Below are 19,686 nucleotides of genomic sequence, written 5' to 3'. Positions count from 1 at the left end.
TGGGGCTTGATCGCCCCGTGTGGCCCACAGGCGGCCCTGGGGTGCTCGAGGGCTCGTAATCCCAGGGAGGTGAATGCTGTGTCCGAGTAACCTGGACCTCCATGCTTGGCTCCCCGGCCAGAGGTGGGGCAGGGCCTCTCACTCCGTTTCTGTTGTCTGCTGATTGGGCAGCAAGGGTTCTCAAAGTGACCACTCCTCCTGACTTTGTTCTGCCCACTGTTTATGGCGACGTTGCCGGTTTGCAGGCTTAGCCCCTGGTTACCCGAGCAGGTGGGTGCCTTTCCACCTGGCCTGGCGATTGCTTCCCTTCCACCCTCCCTCAGTCACCCGAACAGAGGCAGCGGGATCAGGAGCGTGCGGGCTTGTCTCTCATCAGATGCAATATCATCAGCCCTGCTGCCTCCCGTTACCCAAATCGAACTGACTTTGCAATAAACCAAAGTCTCACTAGATGGGAGCACACCTCCAGGAAAGGAGGCGTCTGTGTCTGCACTCTCCTGCCCCGTCCCCTGCTCACTTCCCTATCCACTCGCTCCTCCCCAATCCACCCCGTCCCTCCCTCATCTCCCAGTAATAACGGATGTGTAAAATAGGTAGTTTATATTGACGGAACGGAGCAAACGTGGTAGCTGTCATTAATTCTGCACTCAGTTGCATACAGCCCTGTAATTCTTCACAAAACCATACATAAATTAGGTTGCAAGGATTCCTCTCTTCTGCGTTTTTGGAGGATACAAGCACAGGCCCTTTACAGTAGACCTTACCTTTCCCTTCTCCCCTGTTTTCTTTCTCTTTACCCACCTTCCTTTCCCTGACCCACGCCTAGCAAAACAAAACAAGCCACCCCTGCGTTCAACCAGTGACTCCCCTGTATCTCCACCATGCTGTGCAGCGTTATAGCTCCAGGCTTTCCTCGTCCAGGTTTCCAGCAAGGCTGATCAATGGATGGAGGGCTATGTCTCATCCTCCTGATATCCTGAAAAGACCTCATGCAGGGCTATGACACTGCAGTCATAATAATAATGACAGCCAGCCTTCACAGGGCACCCACTCTCAGCCTGGCACTGCTTCTGGGGCTTTATTCGAATTCACTCAAGCCTCCTGGCAGTCGTTCCCTCTGCCATCTTTCCCTTGTTCCTCCGCTTCCCCATTCACAGAATAAGTCCCCGAGATCTATCAAGGGTGACTGATGGGCACACATCACTGAGCTGGTAGGGGTGGGGCTGAGCTCCAAACCCCGGCAGTGGGACACTGTGCTTAGTCACTGTAAAACACTGTCGAGAAACATCTACTAAACGCTTCAGAGCACAGCATTCACTGCTGATGAGGGCTCCTGACAAACAAATCTCAGTGACTGCTGGAGCAATTGTGCAAGAGAAGTCCAGCTTCTGGTGTGCAGATGCTCCTCGACTTACAATGATGTCATGTCCTGATAAAACATCACGTGTTAAAATACTGAAAGTCCAAAGTGCATTTAATACACCTAACCCACCAAGCATCACAGCTTAGCCTCGCCTGCCTTAAATGTGCTCAGAACACCTACATTAGCCTACAGGTGGGCAAAATCACCTCATGCAAAGCTTGTTTTATAATAAAGTGTTGAACATCTCACGTAATTTACTGAAAATCATATGGAAAGTTAAAAGCAGAATGGCTGTATGAGAACTCATAAGTACGATTTCTACTGAATCACATTTGCACCACCGTAAAGTCAAAAAATCATAAATTGAACCATAGCAAGCCAGGGACTGTCTGTATTTCACTCATTCACTCACTCATTCATTCATTCGTTCTCTCAAGCAACACCGGGCCACAGAACTGACGTTTAAGGATTCATGCTCCGAGAAGCACAGCTGATCCTGACTGCATTGCTACCTTTAGCCGAATCTGGGAGCTTTGTAGCCATTACCTAAATCTTTACAGCAGCTGTTCAGAGCCGGTACTGTCTTTGTTTTACACAGAAGAAGGGAAAATATTGGAGAAATTAGGTAACTTGCCCAAGGTTCACACCTGTGATGAGAGGCTGATCTAAAATTTGAACCCTAGACCCCGTGATTCCAAGATTCATCCTTTTACCCTACATTGTAAGACCCGCAGGCACAGGAAGCAGAATTCCTGCAGCCTCTAGGCTGACGCAGATGGCACTCCCACCTGCTGCCCGGCTGCACGGCTGGCAGCTCTGACCAGCAGCATCACTGCAGGGCCAGATAACCTGCAAACGGATGCAGAGCCCATTTCTATTTCTAACTGCAGGCCTCAGTACGCCCCTTATTTCTCTCTTTCTCTGGGGTTTTAAATGTTGAGTATATGGTTTGACTGCATCACTTTCTTACCTTTACGGGACGATGCTCTTTGGTGGGGATTCCAACTCTAGACTGCATTGATGACGCTACTGAGTTGAGTCTTCTTGAAAAAGGGACGGAGCAGTAAAGATGGGCTGAGGGTCTGGGAGTCTGAGCTGAAAACTGTCTGCTAGAACGAGTTTCCCCATGGCAGCAGAATGACGAGGAAAAGGCAGGATAAAGCTCTACAGGGTACCATTACCTTGAACATTTTTGGTTAGCCTGGGTCTTCTACTGGAGACAGCGGGTAATCATGACTGGAAATTAGGCACCTCCATAAAGACTCGCAGTCTGTACATTCCATATCCCTGTTCAAAGAAGTTCTCCTAGTTGCTTAAATTCATATTAGTTGCATCTCTTTCGATGGATCTGTATATGAACTCTAAATCAATGGTTTTTCAGTCCATTTATTTGTAAGACTTTCTCGCTGACTCCTGGCCAGTCTGATGTCATCGAGGCCGGAGGGGGGCTCGATGGGGAAGACACTGGGAACAGTAACGACTGCTGGCTTCTATGTGTGCCCTGTCATCGAGCATCTGAGCCACGTCACTCACTGTGGCTGGGCCTCTGTTTCCTCTTCCGTACTGTGGCAATAAAAGGGACCTCAAGGAGCCGACGGAAGAGCCAGATGCAAGAGCAGCCAGACCCCAGACACTTATGGATCAGGACAGAAGACCACGAGCTAGAGGAAACATCACTTTTTTGCATTTCTGTGTTGGTACAATGAAGACGTTGGATGAAACGGCTGCTAGGACTCTTTCCAGTTCTGATATTCATTCTGGATCAGGGAGGTGTCTGCTATGGTCTAAATGTTGGTGTCTCCCCAAAATTCATGTTGGAAACTAATACCCATTGTGACAGTATTAAGAGGTGGGGCCTTCAGGAAGTGATTAAGTCATGTGTGCTCTGTGCTCATGAATGGGATTGTGTCCTTATACAAGAGACCCCAGAGAGCCCCCTCGCCTGTTCCACCATGTGAGGACACAGTGAGAAGACACTGTCTGTGAATGACGAAGCAGGTCCTCACCAGACACGGCATCTGCCACACCTTGATCTTGGACTTCCAGCCTCCAGAACTGTAAGCAATAAATTTCTGTTGTTTATAAATGACCCATTCTAACGCATTTTGTTATAGCAGCCTGTACAGACTAAGACAATGCCCAAGGACTATGTAATTGAGGCCTGCTCGACTACTTCCTCTTAGGCCACAGTTGCTAGATTGCGGCCACGGCCAGGTGCTGTGTAAGGTGCTGTCCTTGAAGACGTGTACTTCCAGGCAGGACACTTCTCTTCCAGGGCGAGCCGACCTCCACCACTGCCGGTGTCCCACCCCTCCAATGGGACTCCAAGGCTCATGAGCACATCCGCTCGCAGTCTGCTGGCACGGTGAGACTTCTGTACCTTGTACCTCTCAGCTGTCCCACGACATTCAACACATCTCTTCTGCCCAACAAGACATAGGTAGGCACAAAGATCAGAATGTCATTGGCAGATGCGACACTCAGGACTGCCCCAGCAGCAGGTGCAGGAGTAGTTAAAATGGAGAAGTACAGAAAGCATGGTGGTGGATGCATGAAAGATCCATGTGAGGGCAATGAGTCAGTGTCCTTGGTGCCTGCTGCTCAGCTATCCAGAAGGCATTACGGAAGCCAGCAGGCTTGCCAGCACTTAGCAACTGTATCCCTGATGCATCTCCACAGCAGCAGCACGGCTGACCTTTGGGCTGGATCATTCTTTGCTGTGGGAGCTGTCCTGTGCCTTTGCAGACTGTTGAGCAGCGTCCCCAGCTTCTTTCCACTAGATGCCAGTAGCATCCACTCCCACTGGGACAACCAAAAATGTCTCCAAACATTATCTAGTCGACCCTGCTGTGGTTGAAAACCAATAACACGGTGGAATTGACCCCCCAAAAGGCCACTATCCACAGCTCTATTCTACTTGTCTTTCTGCTTGTTTCTGGATTGTTGCCAATGAAAAGCAAGTCCCTGTCTACATGCAATTGATCACAAACTTTAGAGAATATGAAGTAACAGACAACCACCAGATGAGGCAAAATTATTCCCAAGAAAAAAAGACACAATCAAGATAAACTGAGGAAGGCTTAAAATAAGGACCACATGCTAAAAAGAACGGTCGGATCTTCAAAAGTAGAGTCCTGTCCATTTGAAGTGAAAATTGCCTTGGTCTCACAAGAGAGGAAACAGTCTGTGCATGAGTTTGTCTCACCTCACTAGGGAATAAAAACACACTCAAAACAAACCAAGTACACACTTTGTTTCTTAAAATTAGAATACTGCCTACCTCTACCTCTTTCACAAATGGCTTCACAAACCATTTTAGTTGTACACTGACCCATTATGCCCAGTTAATGCAAACCTGATTTATCAGCAAACTTTGCTAAATTATCACCCTCCAGCCCTTAGAAATACTGCTTATTTGACAGAGAAAAGCAGACACTTAACACTCAGGCAGCTCCGAGGTTAGTTTTGCATCTTCAGCTGAAACAAATACCAAGGGCACCAGTTTGTGGCAGAATTTGTATTAAGTATTTAACAGACTTACATACTGACAGCTGTCCAGTGGGCACAGTCTGTTTATTTCAAAATGGTCTAGACTGGCGCTTGGTAAACCGAGGCCTGCAGGCCATATCTGGCCCACTGACTGTATGTATAAATAAAGTTTTATTGGGACATGGCCACACCCATGAGTTGGTGTATTGTCTATGGCTGTTTTCATGCTACAATGGCAGAGCTGAGTAGTTGCAACAGAGACCATACTGCCCACACCGAGGCTGAAGATATTTACTATCTGCTGCCTTACATGAAGAGTATGCTAACCCAATTATATACATGGTATCACTAAGCCTCCCAGATCCTCTCTTCTCTCCGTATCCACGCTACCCACCTGACTTTTCTCTTCTCTTTGCCACCACTCTGATCCTGGATCCTTACTCTCTCCCAACCCCTCTTTCATTCCTCTGCTTCTAACAGGCCTGATAATAACGTGATGCAACACAAAACCATCACAGCAACTTTGCTGTTTCACCACAAGCAGCCCACTGCGCTCCTTCCTGCCTGGGCAAGCCCCTGGCCTCAGCACGGCCTTCCAAACCTCCGCTGTCATCTCTCCCGTGCCTTGCTCCAAGCACATGCCTGCTTTCCTGCAGGATGACTTTGCTCATTCTGGTCTCTCGGTCTAGGTCAGCAGTTTCTCAAAGGAGGGCAGTTTTGTTCCCCAGAAGAAGACACTTGGCAATACATGTTGAGTATCCCTTATTGGAAATGCTTCAGATTTGGGATTTCAGATTTTGAAATATTTGCATAGATATAATGAGATATCTTCGGGACACAACCCAAGTCTAAACAAGAAATTCATTTATGTTTCATATATACCTTACACACACAGTCTGAAGGCAATTTATACAATATGTTTAATAATTTTGTGCATGAAATCCATGACCTGTCACATAAGGTCAGGGGTGGGATTTTCCTCTTATGATGTCATGTCGGTGCTCAAAAGATTTGGATTTTGGAGCATAGTGGATTTCCAACTTTTGAATTAGGGATGCTCAACCTGTACCTGGAAACATCTTTGGTTGTCATAATGGGGGTGGTGTGTTCATATGCTGTAGGCATCTGGCAGGTACAGACCAGGGATGCTGCTAAACATCTACCACTCACAAGACAGTCCACCTCAACAAAGAATGATCTGGAACAACATTTCAAGAGTGCCAAGGTTTAGAAACCCTGCTCTCACTCCTGCGGACACCTTTTCCTTCTTGGTAATTATGGCCACAGCCAGGAGTCCTTTCTACACCCCAGCGTGACAGGAAGTGACTGTCACTATTTTCATAACAAAGGACTTTCAAGGAGACAGACAAGACTTGAGGACTTAGGCACAACAGCACAACAGGAAGAAAACGGAGTCTTTAGACAAGGGTGCCAGTCAGAAAACTTTCAGCCATAAATCTATACCTGAATGAAAAACAATTCATTATTTGGAAAGAATTATAAACAGCCACAGTAAAGCTAATGACAGAGGGTGCTTACTATGTGCATCAGCCCTTTTCATGAATTAAGTCAGAGAGATCTGACAACTTACGATTTGGTCCAATTAAATTCATGTTGCAGATGAGGAAACTGAGTCATGAAGTGGTTATGGGATTCCATGAGGGCACACAGCTAGCAAACAGCCACCTGACCCTTGAATCCACGCTCTTAACCCACACACCATACACTACTGAAATGTGTTTAGAAACCAATGATGACTCAAGACGGCATCCCCTTAAAAGAGGAAGGAAACCATTTGTAACCTAGGGTCTAGGGTCTCCTAAATGCCCAGGTGCTTGCCACCACTTAGAAGCCCAAAACAGGAAGTAAACGGGTCATAACACTTTGCTCTGAGTTTCTGTTCTTGCAGGAGGTGGCAGGAAGTCATGAACCATGAAATACTAGACTGCCCTCAAAATATACTGGCTAAAACTGAAATATGGGCTCCAGAGATGAACTCTGGTGACTCTCCACCTAGAGAGGAGCTGGGATCTCCAGACTTACTTGCCTCTGTATTACGTCATGGGTCAGCCATGAGAGTCTCAATTTGCCACCTTTAGACTGTAACCTGTACTAGCCAAGGCTCAAGGGTTAGCCTGTGTGACAACTTTCTGAAGTCCTGCTGTTGAACGAAAGTCACATTCCTTCCCAGGCTTAAATACAAATTTGGCTTCAGAACTGACCAGTGAAGTATGTCCCATAGTCAACCAATCCAAATTGAGCAAGCTTGTATCCTTCCTTTACATGAGAGGACCTCAGTGAGGACTTGGGCAGGAAGTTGGGGTGAACTTTGCCTCTATAAGGCGATTCCTTTCCCGTGTTTGGGGAGATACTGCTTCAGGAGCAATCCCGCATGTTCTCCTTACTTGCAAGTAATAAAGCCTTTTTCTTCTCACCCTGGTCTTGGTTGTGCTTCTGAGGGATGGACTCCCCGTGTCCAGTAACACATTTAATCAATAACATCATTTTTATTATGTTTTCAGCAAAATAAGTCACAGACAAGGTCTACACGTTAACAACACGGCTGGATGCTTTCCGTAGGACAAAAAAGCAGAGATTAATCGAAATTTTCAACAACGCTCATGTAGAGACCTAAATTAAGAACAAAGATCAGATGTAGTGATAGAAGAATTTTGTACCACTTCTTTACGCTTATGGAGAAAGCACACTTAACCAGATGCCCAATTAGCTGCCCTGCGTCCCTTTTCTAACCAACAAACAGATTCCAAAATTCTACGCAGAAAAAAAAATTACCTAGTTGTCCCAAGCAAATCCAAGAGATTTTAATTTTTGGAGGTGACTGAGTAACAACACAGAGAGGTTAATGACACTGAAAGAACTTATTACTTACAGTTCCCGAGGGAAGGGAGCACGCCACGTAATGCCACGCCATGCAGGGCCACACCAGGGACCAGGAAGCAGAGAGCCAGAGGCAGGATCTGGGACAGTGCCTTTGTGACTACATAGTGGGGACATCCCTCCTTGGACAGGAAGTGAAAACACCTTATGGTCGGGAGCTCTGCACTATGATTTAACAGCCACTGGATGAGACACAGGTGAACAACTCTGCTGCTGGGCTGGCCCTATATGGACGGACACTAGTGCTTAACACACTTATCCAGTCTCAAGGGCTAAGGAGAGAAGATGTAACAACAGAGTCATTCTGAAACCCCAACCACGGACTGCTGATTTTTATGTAGCGCTTCCTTTTGTTTCTGAAAATATTGATGCTTCTGGAACATCGCTCCACATGGTGGAGTCAGCTCAGCATCTCCCTTGTAAATAGTTCATGCATCGTGAAGGTTTTCCAGCAGAACTGCAGCTGCCTGGAAAGGTGCCTGCTCTGCTCTCAAGGTTGGGGCCGAGGTGACTCAAGGTGGTGGAGGGCACTGATCAAAATAAAGATGGGAGAGGGCTGTGGAAATATAGTGGGAGCTGGGCCAGATAGCCAAGGAGAAAACACACACGGAAACACACGCTCACACTCTCTCTCAGAGCCAGAAAGAGTAAACAGAAAAGGTGTGAGAATTAGAAATTGCGTCCTCCCCTTTGGAGCTAATTTACTACCGTCACTTCTGTTCTACAGAGATGGATTGGTCTCACCAGACAACTGCATTTGCTGCCCGAGAAGCGATCCTTAGCATATGCAAACCCCAGCTTCATCAACAGCAAAATGTACGAAAACACGCTGAGAATTCCGTTTGATTTTGCAGTCTAAATCGCTCGACATGTTCCTATCTGCTTTACATTTCAATGTGTGTATATATTTGTAAAAAATCCTCATGGCCCAGGGCCTGACTCCTACCCTCATTCTGTCCACATTTTGCTAGAGTACAGAGTGCAGTGGGAATGTTTTTATGTGTGCAGACCTGTTCGAGATGACCCGCCATAACATGGAATTTAGTGTAAAATGGAACTGCCTTGGAGGGCGTCCAAAGGCAATACCAGAAGGATCTCATTAAAACAGGGTTTCACTTCTAACATCTGGCCTGGACCCCAAGGGTGGCAGCTGACTACAGCTCGGGTGGCTGACTATTGTGGCCGGGCGCCCCTGCCAAGACTATTTTAATATCCTCTAAGCATGGGAAACATGCAGGAGGGGAAAGCTTACTCAGGTCATAAACTAGGCTGCTACTTCCTCCCCGATCAATGCTGGGCTGTGCGTGAGGGGTCCCTCTGAAGGGGCCCGGGCTGGTGGGGGAGGCTGCTTTCCTGCAAACGCCCACGGGAAGCCCAGTGGATGCAGAGGAGGGGAACCCCAGCCCTGCTTCTAGTCAGGCGCTCGGCAAGGCAAGGCTCAAACAGTCTCGTCCACAGCACTACAGGGGGGTCCCCAGCAGTTTTGAACCCTTGTGCATTTGGGATTCAACGTCTGCAAATCAGGAAATAAGAGCATGTATGCCAATCTGGAGATTTACTGTGGACAGCACTGTTAAACATCACAATTAGAAAAACTTGACTTTGAAAATACTGAGAAAGCAATTTGGAAGACGGAGGAAATAACTCACATTTTTATACAATCAGCTCAGCTCCTGTCCTGACATTGGGGAATTCTCTCCAGCCCCTTTACTCTAGGTGTACTAATTTTTACGTATAACCCTCACGATCGTAGAATACTGCATCCCTGTTCTTTTTTACCTAACACGATATAAGCATTTTCCCCAGGTGCTGATTGGTCTTGACAGCCACCATTTTGGTTATTAACTGGGTCATTTTTTACTCAGACTACCTCCAGGTTTAGCTTAAAAAATAAATCAATGGCTTCTCACTGGACGGGGACCAACGTCTGAGCTGGTGTTCATCTGCTGCCAGCCCCAGTTTCCAGCACCTCCTCCTCCTCCCTCCCACCATGTATCCAAGGGTTCCTTCACCAAGGTGGTTTCCTCCCTACACAAGCCGGCTTAGCTGTGCCTCAGGGCCTTCCCTCAGGCTCCTAACGTTCCTGGGAAAGCTCTTCTTCCTCCTTTGCCTGAAGAACTCTAGCTCAAGACCCAGCTCAGATGCCGTCTCCTCTGTGTGCCCTTTCCCGGGCCCCTGGGCCCCTCCGTGCACACGTGGCAGGCACTTCTAATATTACATTTATCAGCCTGTGCAAGAGCTGACTGCTTTAGTATCCGTGATTCTCTCTAGGTGGGGAGAAAACAACAAGACCTCCTCTTTTCACCCATCCTTCTGACCCTAGCACCCAGGGCAGTGCCACCATCCATGGGACAACCCAACAAGAGATGTGTGGAATTGAAAATTGGGACAACTGCTGTATCTTGGACAGCAAAAAGGACTCTTTCATGGCATCCATATCTCTGGTGGTACTCCAAATGATGTTAGGCAGCATGGGAGCAAACGTCTGAAATTTTAGTAGTTTATTTTAAGGTGCAAAGAACTAATGTGTGTTATGCAAACAGAACAGAACTAAACAGAACTAGTTATACTAATATCTACTGGTACATTTAAGACGAAGTAACTGCATCAGTTTAAGAATACTAATAAATATTAATAAAATTCCCCAGGCATATACAAATATGGAAAAATTCAGATGAAGTGCAAAGAAGTGCAGTTGGGAAATACAAGATCAGACAGCAGGAGGACCACGGAAGTCTTCAAGGGGAAGGAAGTAAAGAATCCTCACTAGACACACACTGGCACCTGAAGGGGGAAGAAATTCTCAGATTGTATGGGGCAGGGGTTAGTAAACTACAGCTTGTGGGACTAATCCGGTCCTTTGCCTGTTCTTGTCAATAAAGTTTTATTGGAACACAGCTAGTCATATTTGTTTACTTATTTTCAGTGGCTGCTTTTGTGCTAGAAGACAGATGCATGGTAACAACAGGAACTGCAATATTTACTATCTGGCCCTTTACAGTTTCCTAAATCCTGATCACGGGGAGATGTGGACTAGGAGATGGGACTAAGAGGTCCTTAAGAAAACAGTTTCCAAAGCCCCAACCTGTTGTATGAGGCCAGCCAGCATAACTCGGAGATCCAAACCTGACAAGGATATTCAAAAAGAGACATCAGAGCCCAGTTTTTCTCAGAGCCCAGTTTTTTCCCAGTGTACCCAAGTATTAACAAACTGAGTTCAGCCATAGAAAGGACAGAATGTCCTGGCCCAGTGAGGTTTGTTCCAGGAACACAGGGCTTAATGTTAGAAAATAAATAAATAATTTCACCACATGAATAGAATCAAGGAAAATCATTTAAAAGAAGAAGATTCAAGAGGTATGTGAAAAAATGCTCAACATCACTAATCATTAGAGAAATGCATATCAAAACCGCAATGAGAATACGGAAAATGTGGTACATCTACACAATGGAATACTACTCAGCTATAAAAACGAATGAAATACTGCCATTTGCAACAACATGGATGGACCTTGAGAGAATTATATTAAGTGAAACAAGTCAGGCACAGAAAGAGAAATACCACATGTTCTCACTTATTGGTGGGAGCTAAAAATTAATATATAAATTCACACACACACACACACACACACACACAAAGAAACCGGGGGGGGGGGGGGGGATATAACAACCACAATTACTTGAAGTTGATACAACAAACAAACAGAAAGGACACTGTTGGGGGGGCGGGGGGGGGAGAAGGGAGGGAGGTTTTGGTGATGGGGAGCAATAATCAGCTACAATGTATATCGACAAAATAAAATAAAAACAAAACAAAACAAAACAAAAAACTGCAATGAGATATCACCTCACACCTGTCAGAAAAGTTATTAACACAAAGAAGTTTTTGGTGAGAAAAGACCATTGTACATTGTTGGTGGGAATGTAATTTAGTACAACCATTATGGAAAACAGTCATTTTTTTGAGCTTCCTCAAAAAATGAAAAGTAAAATTACCATGTGATCCAGCAATCCTACTACTGGGCATATATCCAAAGGAAAGGATAGCAGTACGTGAAAGAGACACCTGCACTTCCTGTTTATTGCAGCAGTATTCACAGTAGCCCAGATATGGGATCAACCTCAAGTGGCCGTCATCGGACAAATGGATAAAGAAAACGTGGCATATATACATGGAACACTACTCAGCCTTAAAGGCGAAGGAAATCCTGCTCCTTGCGACACTATGAATGAACCTGGAGGACATTAGGTTAACTGACATCAGCCAGGCACCAAGAGACAAATGCTGCATGAATCTCACTCATGTGTGGAATTTTTAAAAGTTGATCTTATAGAAGCAGAAAGGAGAACGGTGGTTACCAGGGGCTGGGCGGAGGGGGAGTATTGGAGAGATGATGGTCACAGAATACAAAATTTCAGTTCAAGAGATCTACTGTACATCATTGTGGCCACAGTTAATAAAATTGCATTGTATTTTGAAAATCACTGAGAGTAGACCTCTCCCACAAAAAAAGTATGTGAGGTGATGCGTATGTCATGTTGTACAAGGTAAGTATATACAATTTTTATTTGTCAATTTAAACAAACAAGCCAATAAGAAAGACTGCAGAGCCCGATGGCCCTTTCTGAAGGCCAGCTCTATGACCACCCAGTGTGACCTGGGTGAGTCTGGACTTCTCCACACCTTGGGTTTCTCATCTGTAAATGAGGGATGGAGCCATTTCTACTTCTCAGGAATTGGTAGGAATAGTTTCAACTGTGAAGAACTTAGAAGCATGCCTGGCACACAGTAAGTGCTCAATAAATGTGAGCTATTGTTATTATAACAAACAAATGAGGGGGGGGAATGAGCTGTCTTTGATGGGGTGGGGAGTGCACGTCTGAGGGAGTGTGGGGTGAGGAGATTGAACACAGGGAGGCAGCAGAAGAGAACTGTTTGAACACCATCCTGACGCTTTTAGATTAAACAGCACTAGGGTCTGAAAGTTTGTGCCCCTCCCCCTCCAGATTCATATACTGAAATCCTCACCCTCATGGCGATGGTGTTAGGAGGTGGGGCCTTTGGGAGGTCATGAGGGTGGAATCTTCATGAACGGGATTAGTGTCCTTATAGGAGAGGCCCCAGAGAGCTCCCTCACCCCTTCCACCATGAGAGGGCAAGGTGCCATCTATAAACCCAGAAGTGTGTCCTCACAAGACACTGAGTCTGCCAGCACCTTGATCTTGGATTTCCAGCCTCCAGAATGAGAAATAAAATTCTGTTGTCTACAAGGCACTCAGACTCTGGCATTTTCCTATAGCGGCCCAAGTAGATTTAGTAAGACAGTGATTAAATTACAGGTACAGGAAGTTTTCCTTGGAGAGAAGGGATAGTGGTAGGAAAATGGTGATCATGACAAGGGTGGGATTATGGTTAAGAAATGCCTGGTAAACATGCCATCCAAATTATCAGTATGGAAGTCAATGCACAGGTTGGGGATGGACACCCAGACTTGTAGTACACAGAGAGGTTGGAGATGGACACCCAGGCTAGAGGTGCATGGAGAGTTTGGGGATGGACATCCAGACTTGAGATCCACAGAGAGGTTGGGGATGGGCACCCAGGCTTATGGTACATGGAGAAGCTGGGGATGGGCACCCAGGGTTGGGGACAACAGAGAGGTTGGGATGGGCACCCAGGGTTGGGGACCACAGAGAGGCTGGGGATGGGCACCCAGGCTTGGGGTCCACAGAGAGACTGGGGATGGGCACCCAGGGCTGAGGTGGAAGGGAACAGCGTATTATACAGACATAGATGTGGGAGGGAAAGAAAAGGACATCACCAGCAAAGTCATGTACAGAGACCTCAGAAAAAAGGGACAATGTTGTGTCTGACAGTCCAGAAGACTTGCTTGCTATTTGGTGTGGAAAGGAAGAAAGGGAATGGAGTTTGGCAGGAAATACAACATATCCATGCTGGACATTTTTAAGGTTACAGTAGAATTTCAGAGCAAGCAGGTCTTAAATGTAATGATGAATGAACTCTGAAGACAGGAACCTTGGCAAGTGGCTACTTCATGTTATCTAAAACAGGAAACTTGAACTATCTTATCTTAGGATTTTTCACATCCTCACCAACTTTTAAAGTAGGAAATGACCATTTAAGCCTTAAACACATCTTTGCCTGAGTCTAACCTTTTTTTGGTGTTAATACCAATGGGAAACTGCTGTCTAGATTGAGCAAGACACATATTTAAACAGCTGTAATTTATAAACACTCAACTGACGTTCATTCTAATTGCTTCCCCCCTTGGAAATTAATGAGCACAAGGATGGCAAGTCTCGATTTATAAATTTAGCTCGTTTTACTTAAAAAAATTCTTCTTTTATGAGCTTAGTGGAAATGGGGCTTTCTCTACTTTGACAAATTTTAAGGAATTGGTTAACATGGGTGGGAAGGAAGAGAGGGCAGAATCTTAGCTTTTATGCACATGCAAATTAGAACAGTGAACTTAGAAAAGATCGCACGATGGAACTGCATTGGACTTGGTGTGGCCGAATGGTTACGAACATCTGGAATATATGAAATAACAACCTCTGGACTCTTGCACTTTGCTACTGTGAGTGCTTATAATCAACCAAAAGAATAGGAAAACAGTCTTTTCAAGTGAAGAGGAGTTCATTTGCAATGAGCACCATCTCAAGAGGGTTTGTAGTTGGACAATCAGCCTTTAATATAGGTCCCTTCATAACTCCCATGCATGGGAAAGGGAATAAGAGGTTCTGCAAGCGCACGCCATCTGTATGCTGCAAAGAGAAAACGGATGGACGTGGTGGAGGAGTATGAATTATTGATGCCACACAGCCAGTTAGGGTGGTGTTTCGCTCTCTTCTATATGAAAGGCAAGGGGATCACACTCTCTAGCTACTTACCCACCCCTATACTTTTTAATGGTATGTTTTCAAATTGACCTCTAACATATACATACCTACACAGATGACAGGTGTAACCACCAGCAGGATTTACACAGGGACTGGGGCTGAGGCAGTTTGGATAGTCAGGTACTCTCCTGTACCTCTGACACCTCAGCAGGTGCCACATGTCTGTGGGACTGACCCCCAAAGGAAACCGTGGACACGGAGGCTCAGGTGACCTCCCCTGGTCAGCCACACTTCACATGCATCATCTGATATCAGTGCTGGGAGAATTAAGTGCCCCATCCACCAGGAGGGGACACTGCAAGGTCGTGCCTGGTTTCTCCTGGACCTTGAGCCTAGTACCTTTAATCTGCATCTTGATTTTAATCTGCATTCTGTCACTGTATTTAACAGTGAGTGTGACAGCTACTGAGTCCTTCCAGCAAATCATTGGGCCTGAGGGTGGTCCTGGGATCCCCCAACACACCAGCACAATGCACGGCTTACACCTAACGGGATCACATTCAGTCAGGAAATGTTACTGCTTTCCACGACTGTCCAGGTCTTTTGATCCTGTAGTAATATGGATATTTTATTAGGTCTTCTGTATTTATTATGAGATGAGACTAATATTTTCTTTTATTATTCCTAATGCAAAGGTTCACCTGAAATGAATGCTTGCTTTCACTGTTTCACAAAAATTCTTTTTTTACACTGGACATATATTAGCAATGTAAAAGAGCCACTGCAGTCAGAAAATATTTTTAGAGACTCAGCTGAACAAATAAGCCCTGAACTTTTGTTTAAATTAAGATAGCTGAACCATTAAAATGATTTCCTGAATCCATGGAAACGTGTTTTGCATAAGAAGGCATTCCACGGCCCTAGGAAACACAGCAGATCCTACAGGGTAATTTGTCAGCTGCTACGATTACAGGGGGCAAAACTGTTTAATCATTTTTGTAGATGCAATTATTCACAAATGTTAACAGTAACACCCTTTTCCTAGTTATCTAACCTACTCACCGGGAGCCACACACACACACACACACACACACACACAAAAAATCATATCGAAAGTCTGCTACTCCCAACTATTTCATTATCTGCCAGAGAATGCTTTGGGCAGACTTTCCTCTTCCCCAAGAGGAAAAATACCCTGGAAAATTTTAATAAAAATGGGGACTGCATTTTGCTTGCTGTGAACGTCTCTCTGAGCTCTGCAGCTGAAGGAATCGAAATGCAGCCCCAGGAGAAGATAAGATAAAGGGAGAAGAAGTGAGAATCCCATTAAAAACTCCGCTTACCAATAAAGACCAATTGGAAGAAAAAAATCCCACAACTGAAGAATTTAAATCAGTAGATCTTAACTGTTGGTTTTTCCCACCACAGGACACTTGGCAAAGACATTTTTGGTTGTCACAACAGAGGGGAGGGAGAGTGCTCTTGGCAACCAGTGGGTAGAGGCCAGGGACATTGATAAGATCCCCCAAGGCTCAGGGCAGTCCCCCAAGACAGAGAATGATCCTGCCCCAAATGTCAGTGGCGCCAGGGTTGAGAAAACCTGATCTTAATGAGTGGGCTGAAAATCTTTAGTTAATGCATGAGGTTGTGGCGTCTACAATACCTCGAGGGGTAAGACCCTCAAATCTGCCCACTTCACTCAGGCCGAACACATAGGTGCAATAGACTCCTCCACACCAAAGATCGTAAGGAGATAATGTAAAAACACTCAAAGACTCACTGGAAAGGAGAGGGAAGAAGCCATGCACAGACCCCCTATGCCCCCAGTAAAAATGCAGCCCACCCAGGGACATACACGGCTGCATTCCTGAGGAGGCGACAACATCCAAACCCCATCCATGCAGGAACCTCTACATGATTCTTCATTATTCTGCTCTTCCCAAAAGCCCCAGATTGCCCATGTGGCCACCCATTTCTAAGTTACTGTGGCTGTTACTCAAAGCCATCCCGCAAAACAACACCCCCATCCAGTATGGCTAATTCCTGCAAATTTGAAGTAAAAAGTCTCAGTCGCCTTTGTATTCCTGACCACCCTCTCTCCCACACACGAAGCTTTGCAGACAATGGTAATGTAAAATTATGTTTCCAGTTGAGCTTTTTTTAAATTTAATAATTTTGAAATTATTTTGGACTCACAGGAAGCTGCTAAGCTGATTAACGTCCTGTGTGCCCCCCACCCTGCCTGCTCCCATGGCGATGGCGACGTCTCACGCTGCCTGCTGTAGCACAGCAGTGACACCGTGACGGTGTATGTCAGTCGGCATGACTGATCACCAGGAGGCAGCCCTTACTCAGTTTTCTCACTGTGACCTGCACTCACTCGTGTGCGTGTCATCGAGGCACTCTGATCCTGTGTATCCATGTGTGAAACCAGGTCCACAGTCAAGATCAGAATTCGTCCATCTGCCCGGAGAGCCCCCTCTCCATCCCTGACGACCCACGCCCATCCCCATGCTGAACCCCCCGCTGCCACTGATCCGGGCTCCATCGCCACAGTTTTGACAGGTGAAGAATGTCCTATACACAGAGTCATGGAGCATGTGATCTTCTGACACCGGCTTGCTCTCCTGGTCACGTTACTCGGAATCATCAGTGAGCTGCATGTATCAGTTTTTCGTCAGATCTACAGCTTTCCGTGGCTTTTCGTTGCTGGGTGATGCTCCATGGCACGGAGATACCACACTTTGTTTTGTCAATCACCGGCCGGTAGGACACCGGCCATGTTTCCAGTTATCGCTGTTATGAATAAAGATGCTATTTGTTTCAATTTGAAAATAACCAGATTTTGTCAGACAGCCATCTAGCCTGCAAATGATGCCGTGCGTGCTAAGAGCTTGCCCCAAACACTGAACAGTTCTATGAAAAAGATCTTAAAATGCCGTCACATTACTGTGCAATCCAGGTGCTTCCCTCTTCCTTTGGCTTCCCAGCCACTGGCAACCACCATTCCATCGTCTGTCTCCCCGGATTCGACTCCTTTAGGTGCCTCTCGTAAGTGGAATCAGACAGTATTTGCCCTTTCGTGTCTGGCTTATTTCACGTAGCACAATGTCCTCAAGGTCCGCCCACACTGTAGCACGTGTCACAATTCCTCCCTTTTCAAGGCAGAAGGATATCCCCCTGCACGATGCACCACATTTTGTTTACACATTCATCCATCGATGGATACGTGGGCTGCTTCCACGGAGACTTTCGGAAAGGACATTTGACTGCTGCCACCACCTGTTTCTTAAAAACTGCCCAGATGGCAAAAGTGACCATGCGATGGACCCCCCTACACACACCCAGAGGCCAACAGACTCACCCACCAAAGCCAGACTGCCGCAACTCATACAAAACCGAACTAAGCCATTTTAGTGCTAAAGTTGGCAATTCCAAAGTTCCCTACTGCTTAAGTTAAGTGTCTTCCTTCTAGAGCATCTTCATCTTTCAGACTCCCATGAACGTGCTCTGTGAGATGCTGCAAATCAGTGACATTTACTGAGTGCTTTTATGGGCAAGGCCCTGGTTTGGACAATGAATAAGGACAGCAATGAAAATCTGCTCTTCCATAAAGAGAAATAGTTGGTAAAACAGCTTGGTAAAAGCCAGAGAAGAATCTGAGACGGTGTGCCTTCCGTCTTTCGGGGACAGAGGAACCCAACGCGTCCATTTCTGATACTCTTTCCCAGGTCTGCAGACATGCAACCTGGACTCTCATAACACAGGCCGCCTGCTCTCCAAGGTGGGCAATGAGCCACTGAGGATTCTCCCACTTGCAGCCTAGAGCATCCGGCCTGACACAAGGATATTTGGGGGTGGAATGAAGAGAGACATTGGTGGAGGAGATGGACAGAAGGATGGGAAAGGCATCTGGTCTGTTGGGTCCAGAGCAGAGAAGCAGGGCTCTGACCACAAGCTCAGCAGCTCCAGAGGACCTGCGCCTGGTGGCACCCGTGACGGAACCGTCGTGCACCCTGGCTGCAGAGCCACCAGCATCACCTTCCTCCTCTGCTCTGCACTACACGACGGAAGCTCGCCAGACCTGGCCACACGGAACACGCTGGCCCCCTCAAGTGGAGAAAGCCAGAAGGGGAGGAGCTACAGAATGCATCATTCCCGGGGAGCAGAACTCATTTTTAATGAGTTTGGTGGTGCCGAAGGGTAGAGAGCACATGCTCCAGGCGGAGGCATGATCAGAGAAACATTTCTGTTCTTTCTTTTCAGACAGAAGCAAGACAGTGGTAGGCTGAGAAGCTGCTCTGTGAACCTGGTGGGGCTCAATAAATATTGGCTTAACCGAAACTTTAGGATTTGAGATGGACAGAAACGGCCCTAGACGAAGCACTTAACCATTAGGCATTTCTTTTCTCCCTTCTTCCCATGAATATACCCATGGGGGAGGGGAGTACTCCAAAAAACTCCAGACTGCACACAGGGACTCGCACACAGTGCAATCATCTGTCTCTTGAATACCAGCTCCACCTGCACCTGCAGGATGTTAATTCCATGACGCTGATGAATTAGGAAAGGAAGTCAAGAGATGTCACAGAAAATTGACGCTCATGAAATTCTGTACACTGTTGGGTCCCACCTCTCCTTCTCAGCTGCCTGGTTATGACGCTTCACAAACACACAGTAAGGAAGCCCGGCCTTTCTGGGGGAGGGAGGGAGCTTCCCGTGTTACTCCAGGGGGCCCACACAGCCCTCGCCCAGGGGGCGTGAGGACCAGCTGCTGGCACGGCTCTGTCTCCGGGTTCCAGAGGACTCCGTCTTTCACACCTGACATGCACAAATACAGGGACGACCACTTCAGCCTGCAATGTGTTCACACATTTTGACTCTTTCTGCATGCATCCTAGGAAGTCTCAAGTCCCATGCTCCAAGTCGGCGAGGAAACAGGGTTTGGTGCACGGGATTTTCATTTGCAAACACCTCTGAGATCCTCTGAGTTCTGCGACAGGAGAACACCCGTACTCCAGGTGGGTGACACCTGTAACTTCCCAGGCTGAGGTATCGGAGCAGTGGTGCTGACA

General features: G+C 46.5%; 1 protein-coding gene across 5 annotated transcripts in view; it reads right to left on the bottom strand.

Moving 5' to 3' along the window:
- Nucleotides 1-19,686, bottom strand: part of LOC134368921 (F-box-like/WD repeat-containing protein TBL1X) — a 214,212-nt gene that overhangs the window by 24,336 nt on the left and 170,190 nt on the right. The window lies entirely within an intron of this gene.

Source organism: Cynocephalus volans, chromosome Y, assembly GCF_027409185.1.
Source record: "Cynocephalus volans isolate mCynVol1 chromosome Y, mCynVol1.pri, whole genome shotgun sequence".
Taxonomy (NCBI): domain Eukaryota; kingdom Metazoa; phylum Chordata; class Mammalia; order Dermoptera; family Cynocephalidae; genus Cynocephalus; species Cynocephalus volans.
This window is presented reverse-complemented; position numbering and strand designations above follow the sequence as displayed.